We start from the raw sequence: 6329 nt of genomic DNA, 5'->3' as shown, positions 1-6329 counted from the left end.
CTGTTGGGTGTCATTGTAGTCCACAGGTCTCTGTCTTCCTCCCATGCTGTGTTGCCCGGATTTGATCTGATCTGATTTTTATGAGTCCTACTCATAAGACAGCTTTGGCCACTGTCTTAGGGTTTATTGCTGTGAACAGACATCATGACCAAGGTAAGTCTTACAAAGGACAGCATTTAATTGGGGCTGGCTTACAGGTTCAGAGGTTCAGTCCATTATCATCAAGGTGGGAACATGGCAGCATCCAGGCAGGCATGGTGCAAGAGGAGCTGAAAGTTCTACATCTTCATCTGAAGGCTGCTGGCAGAATACTGACTCCCAGGTATCTAGGATGAGGGTCTTAAGCTCATGCCCACAGTGACACACCTACTTCAACAAGGCCACACCTACTCCAACAAAGTCGTACCTTCTAATCATGCCACTCCCTGGGCCAAGCATGTACAAACCATCACAGCCAACAAGCTTGCCATCAAGCTAAGATGAACAAAGGACTGCCATATTGTCTTTCCTTGATTGATGTAAGAACACCACCATCAACAAGATGTCTCTTTGCTCACTGCTGGGAGGGATTCAGTAGTGTTTTAATAATTTCTTTGAAACATTTTTTATTCTACATTTTCATTTTAAGTAGTTTCTGTTGCTTTCTACAATGAGTTGAACTTGTTGATTTTTTTCTTTTTCTTCTTCTTCTTCCTTCCCTTCTTTCTCCTTCCTTCCTCCCTTTCTTTCTTTCCTTCCTTCCTTCCTTCCTTCCTTCCTTCCTTCCTTCCTTCCTTCCTTCCTTCCTTCCTTCCTTCGTGTGCTGTAATGGAACCCAGGGTTGACAGTGAGAGGTAGGTATTCTACCACTGAGTTATATCCCCCTCTTGAGTTCATTGATATTTTACTCTGTGACACACAGTTTGTTGTACATCTTAAATATCAGGTATTATAATTTTCATCTTCAAAAGTTTGGTCTCTCTCTTTCTCTCTCACGTATATGTATATATGTATATGGCATCATTATGCTTCTACTTAAAATAGTTATAACAGCTTTAATTTTCTTGTATGGTAATTCTATTGTTTGTGTTAGTTTTGACTGATAGGATTTTCTGTTTCTCAGCATGCCTGATGTGTTAGTTACCTTTAAGAACATGTGAATTGCTAGAAAATGGAAACAACGTAAATGTTGTACAATGATGGCTGGATGATGTGAATGTGGCAGACACGGTGGAACATTATTAAGTAGAAAAGAAAATAGAAAGTATGGAATTTGTAGGCAAATGGATGGAACTAGGAATGATCATATTGAGGGAAGTAATCCAGAACACAAAAGACAAACCTAGAGTCTCCTCTTTTATTGGAGGCTACTAGTTCCAAATCTTCAGGTGTGAGTAACTATAAAAACCAGGAAAGTAAAATGGTCCAATTGCCAGAATTTGGGGGGGCAGCTCTTGGGTGTAACAGAGAGGGGGAATATCAGGGTATCAGTAATGTGATCGGAGAAATGGGAAAGGGGGCTTCTTAGGGCAGGGAGGGAGGTACGTATGGAAGATGTGGGAAGAGGGCAGAGTGGAATGGCAGGATGCAAGTGATCTGACAGGGAGACTGGAGATGGACGTTCCTTAGGTAGGGCAGAGAGGCTAATGCAGGAGAAAGTGAGAGGGGGTAAAGGGCAATTGCTCTGATGGGGGGAATGAAAAGAGAGGGAGGCCCCTTAGGGAAGGGGAGGGAGGTAAATTCAGGAGGAGGCAGATAAATAGGTAAATAATATAAATTGTTGAAAAGCCACAAGGACTCATAGCATTGTCTATTTCCCTTCAGAAAACTCACCATGCCTACAATTTAGTATATAAATATAATAATAACATATGTACAAATATTTCATATGTATTTCACATATCATTTACAAACAAAATGTAATAAATATATATTATATGTAACATATATCATATATTTATTATTTTTTATTTAATTAATATATAATTTAATAAATATATAAATATATTAAATAATAATATATTTATTATTATAAATATTTAATATAAATAAATACATAAATATTCAATATAAATAATTAAATAAAAATTAATATATTTATTATTAGAAATAATATTTAATATATAAATATATTAAATATTGATATATTTATATATTTATTATGTATATATTATATAATATATACTATATAATATATACATGTATATAATATATATATACTATATATTATATATAATTATATATATATATATATATAATATATATATACATAAGTATAATCTATAAATACAATTTAAATAAACTTTTCTCATCTGGTGCTTCTTCCAAGAGTCAAAGACAGCCCCCTCCCCCCCAACAAAAACCCAAATTCAGGACATGAGAAATCCTCTTTTATGCATTGGCCAGGGCTGCCTAACAGACTTCCAAAACATAAAGCCTTTTGCTATTGCCCTTATTTACCCCTGAGAAGTGGAAGGTAAGTCCCTATTACTGAAGTCACCACACACTTCTGGAAACAAGGCCCAGACCCTACTCAGTTGGAACTGATGTGAATGCCTCCTCCCTGAGGAAATGGTTTCATGGTACCAGAAATCGTGACATACAAGCTTCTGAAGGAGGGAGGCAGATAATAGTTCTACCCTCCCAGCCTATGCTTGCTCTTTGGTTGGTGGTTCAGTCTCTGGGAGCCCCCCAAGGGTCCAGGTTAGTTGACTCTGTTGGTCTTCTTGTGGAGTCCCTGTTCTCTTTGGGTGCCTCAATTTTTCTCCCAACTCTTTTACATGACTTCCAGAGCTCCGTCTCATGCTTAGCTATGGGTCTCTGCATCTGTTACACTGGCTTCTGGGCGGAGCCTCTCAGAGGTCTGCAAGCATAACAAAGCATTGTTAATGGTGTCAGGGATTTGTTCTTGCCCATGGGATGGGTAACACTTAAAATACCGAGCCCTCTCTGTATCCTCAAGATTACAACTCCTATAATGGCCATTAGAAGGCTTCCTGTTACTGCTTTAATGTGCAATTCTGGAGTGACTTCTGGTGTCAGGCATTCTTTTCTTTCTGTGATTTTTTAGCTTCTAGTATATCTTCTTTTGTGAGAAAGCTATGCAAACATATTGTATATTTCAAGAGACTTTAAATATTTCATTCTATTTATTTTCTTTGTATATGTGGCTGTGGTGTCTTTGTACCTGTGTGTGTAGAGGCCAATTGTCGATGTCGGGTGTTTGTCTCAATTAACAGAAGCTCTCAGTTGTACTGGCTGGGTCTGAGGAAACCTCAGATATTCTCAAGTCGTCCCCCCCCCCCCCATGCTGTCCCAGTGCTGGAATTAGAGGCTTGTGTTACTGCAATAGCTTTTCTTCCCTCCACCCCCTTCTCTTGCTCCAGCCTCAGCTCACTCCAGGCCCCTCTCGTCTGGCCCAAAGGTTTCTCTTTTTAAAAATTTATTTATTATGTGTAAGTACACAGTAGCTGTCTTCACACACACATATGAGGGCATCAGATCTCATTAAGGATGGTGTGAGCCACCATGTGGTTGCTGGGATTTGAACTCATGATCTCCAGAAGAGCCGTCAGTGCTCTTAACCGCTGAGCCATCTCACCAGCCCTACAATAGCTTTTATAGAGGTGTTGGGTATCTGAGATCAGATCCTCATGTTTGCATAGCAAGCATTTTTCCACTGAGCCATCTTCCAGCTCCTATCTTCTCTATTTTAAGTTGGGTTATTTGTCTTGCTATCCACTTCTAACAGCTCTTGGTCTGATCTAGATACAGCCTCCCCCCAATAATGTCATTTGTGAATATTTACTTATAAATCTATGCCTTATTTTTCATTTTCCTAACAATATCTCTTGAGTGAACATTTTAAAATTTTGATGGAATTTAATTCATTCTTTAAATCTTTTAGTTGATATTTTTGATGCTTCCCAGAAGGTTTTTTTTTTTCAACATAACTATTCACAAGAAATACGCTCATATTAGTTAATAGAGTGCAATTATGTAAATCCTGTTTTGATATTATTGGGGATGTTACTATTTAAAGAAACTCTCAACGTGGGTTTTATTTTTTGAACTCTGACTGGTAGAGTAGTTAAAGAAGTGGTAAAAAGAATTATATCTCTATTTCAGGGATTTTTGAATCCAAACGAGGAATAAGAAGCTCTGAAATTATCACCATTTATTGCGACCTCGATTTTGTCAACCGGAGGGTGCTGTTGGCTCAGTGACCAAGGCACTTTCATGTCTGGGTGGCCAGAACTGAACTGATGTAAAAATAAAATCCTCAGAGGTCAGAGCTTACGTTAGATGGTGCTTCTTGGATACAGGGACCTCATTATAATACTTTATAATTGGAAAGAACATTCCATCAAGTTGGTTTATGAGTTCTCAATGAGCAAAAAAGAACATTCTGAGTTAAAACTACTTAAAACACGTGGTTTTAGTCTCTGGGCTTTTGTAGAAGATGTAAAGCAAACACGAATCCGAGCAAACTCTGCTGACTGAGAAAAGAACTGAAGTAGAAATGGAAGACAGGGGTTAAAGACAAGGCCCAGGGCTAACAAGTGTGAGGGATTGAGCAACTTTTTATTTTATTTTATTTTTTTTTAGATTTGATTTTCTCTTTCGTTAACTGTAAAATAAGCCCGGGTTCTTTCTAGAGCTAAATATATATGAAGAAAACTCTAAAAACATCTCATGTTTGACACCAAGTACTTCAGGATAAGGTGAGCTGGATTCCTTTCTCGTTAGAAGCCAGGAGAGAGGGAAGATCCTGCAGGGTTAGCTGGTTGTCCTGTCTACACAAGGGAGAGAGAATGCTCAGTTAGGCACATATAAAGTGTTTGTCAGGACTTGCTGTGGGTGTGTTTGAAGGTGGGGCAGAGAGGGGCATGAAAGATTGTTGTTTCTGATTAGCAATGTTGACACTGCTGTTTGCCAGAGCCAATGACCCCACTGTGCAAATCAAATGTGTATTTAGTGGAGGGTACCTCAGGTCAAGGGCCTGTTGTAACATGATTATGAAGCAAAAGAAGTCCATATTCTGTGATAATCATTACTTTTTATATATTTCTTGGAGTTTTGGCACACCATTTTAATGAGACAGCAGATGCAAAAGTGCTTACGCCAGCTGTCCTAAGGTAGACATTTTATCATCCTCCCTCCAGGCAGCTTTCCTGTGCCTTCTTCTGCACGGCTATGTAACAGTTGTAAGTCTCTAGAACTATTCTATGGTATTCTGTCCAGTTAATGTTTTCAGTTAGTCTGTCTCAGACTTTGATTCTTTTGTAACCTTTTTCTCTTACATAAAATTTACTGACTGTCTTTTTTTTTCCTTCTTGGACTTACACATGTCTATTATAACCACAGTGCCTTTATTTGGAGACAAAGTAATAAGTTAACTAAACTTTATCTACTTATTATGGGGTTAAGGAATCAACCTAATGTCTCACACAGACTAAGCGACTGTTCTGTCACCGAGCCGATTCCTAGCCTTTCTAATGTCCCATAAGTGATTACTATAAGCTGTGTAAGATTCTAAGGGTACAATATGGAACAAAACAAAATTTTCTGCCTCCACTGAACTTGTATTGTCAATGTTATAATGAAAAGTAGGAACTACGAATGAATAATGGATATGGTATCTTCAAATCTTATGCACCTTCATTTTCTAATTGCTGTATCCTGAATATTTGGGTGGGGGGGGGGACTTGCTACCCTGTTTGACTGTCATCTTGGTGGGACAGTCTTTGATCTTGTTCCAATCTGGTTCTCTTTGCCAATTTGTAGACACCTGACAACGCTTGTCCAATCAGACGCTTAGGAAAACTGAATATAATTGGACTGTGTTCAACTCAAAGATGGCTCTTTGACAAAGGCCATTGGCTCCTGCCACCTAGATTCTCAGGGACTCATTTGTCCTTACTTGTTCCAAAGGCCCCTTTCCTTGGCTGCTCCTTGTGGGCAAAACCTTCACTGTTTCTTAAAAGTTATTTTAAGTGTAATTTTGTGTTGGTTAGAATTCAGTTATTTTAATACATTAGATTTGGCAAAGGGAAAAAGCAGAACATTTATTTCTCCAAGTCATCTCTTATCCTTTTATACACTGGGCTGGTAAGAAATTAAATCAAAACTTTAGTGGGGATTCCCCTCTATGATTCTGTAGCTGAGAACCAGTAGCCAGTTTCTGAGGTGTCCACTGTTGCAGCCTTTGCTCTACGCCAGGGATAGAAGATCGTTAGAGAGACTGGTTATCAGGGAGCTAAGGTTCAGCTTCTACAGGTGTAACGTGCAAAGCTTACTGTATGTGAGTCTATATTATGCCTCGGAGACTTTGCACCATCCGGCTGATT

Source organism: Arvicanthis niloticus, chromosome 3, assembly GCF_011762505.2.
Source record: "Arvicanthis niloticus isolate mArvNil1 chromosome 3, mArvNil1.pat.X, whole genome shotgun sequence".
Taxonomy (NCBI): domain Eukaryota; kingdom Metazoa; phylum Chordata; class Mammalia; order Rodentia; family Muridae; genus Arvicanthis; species Arvicanthis niloticus.
This window is presented reverse-complemented; position numbering follows the sequence as displayed.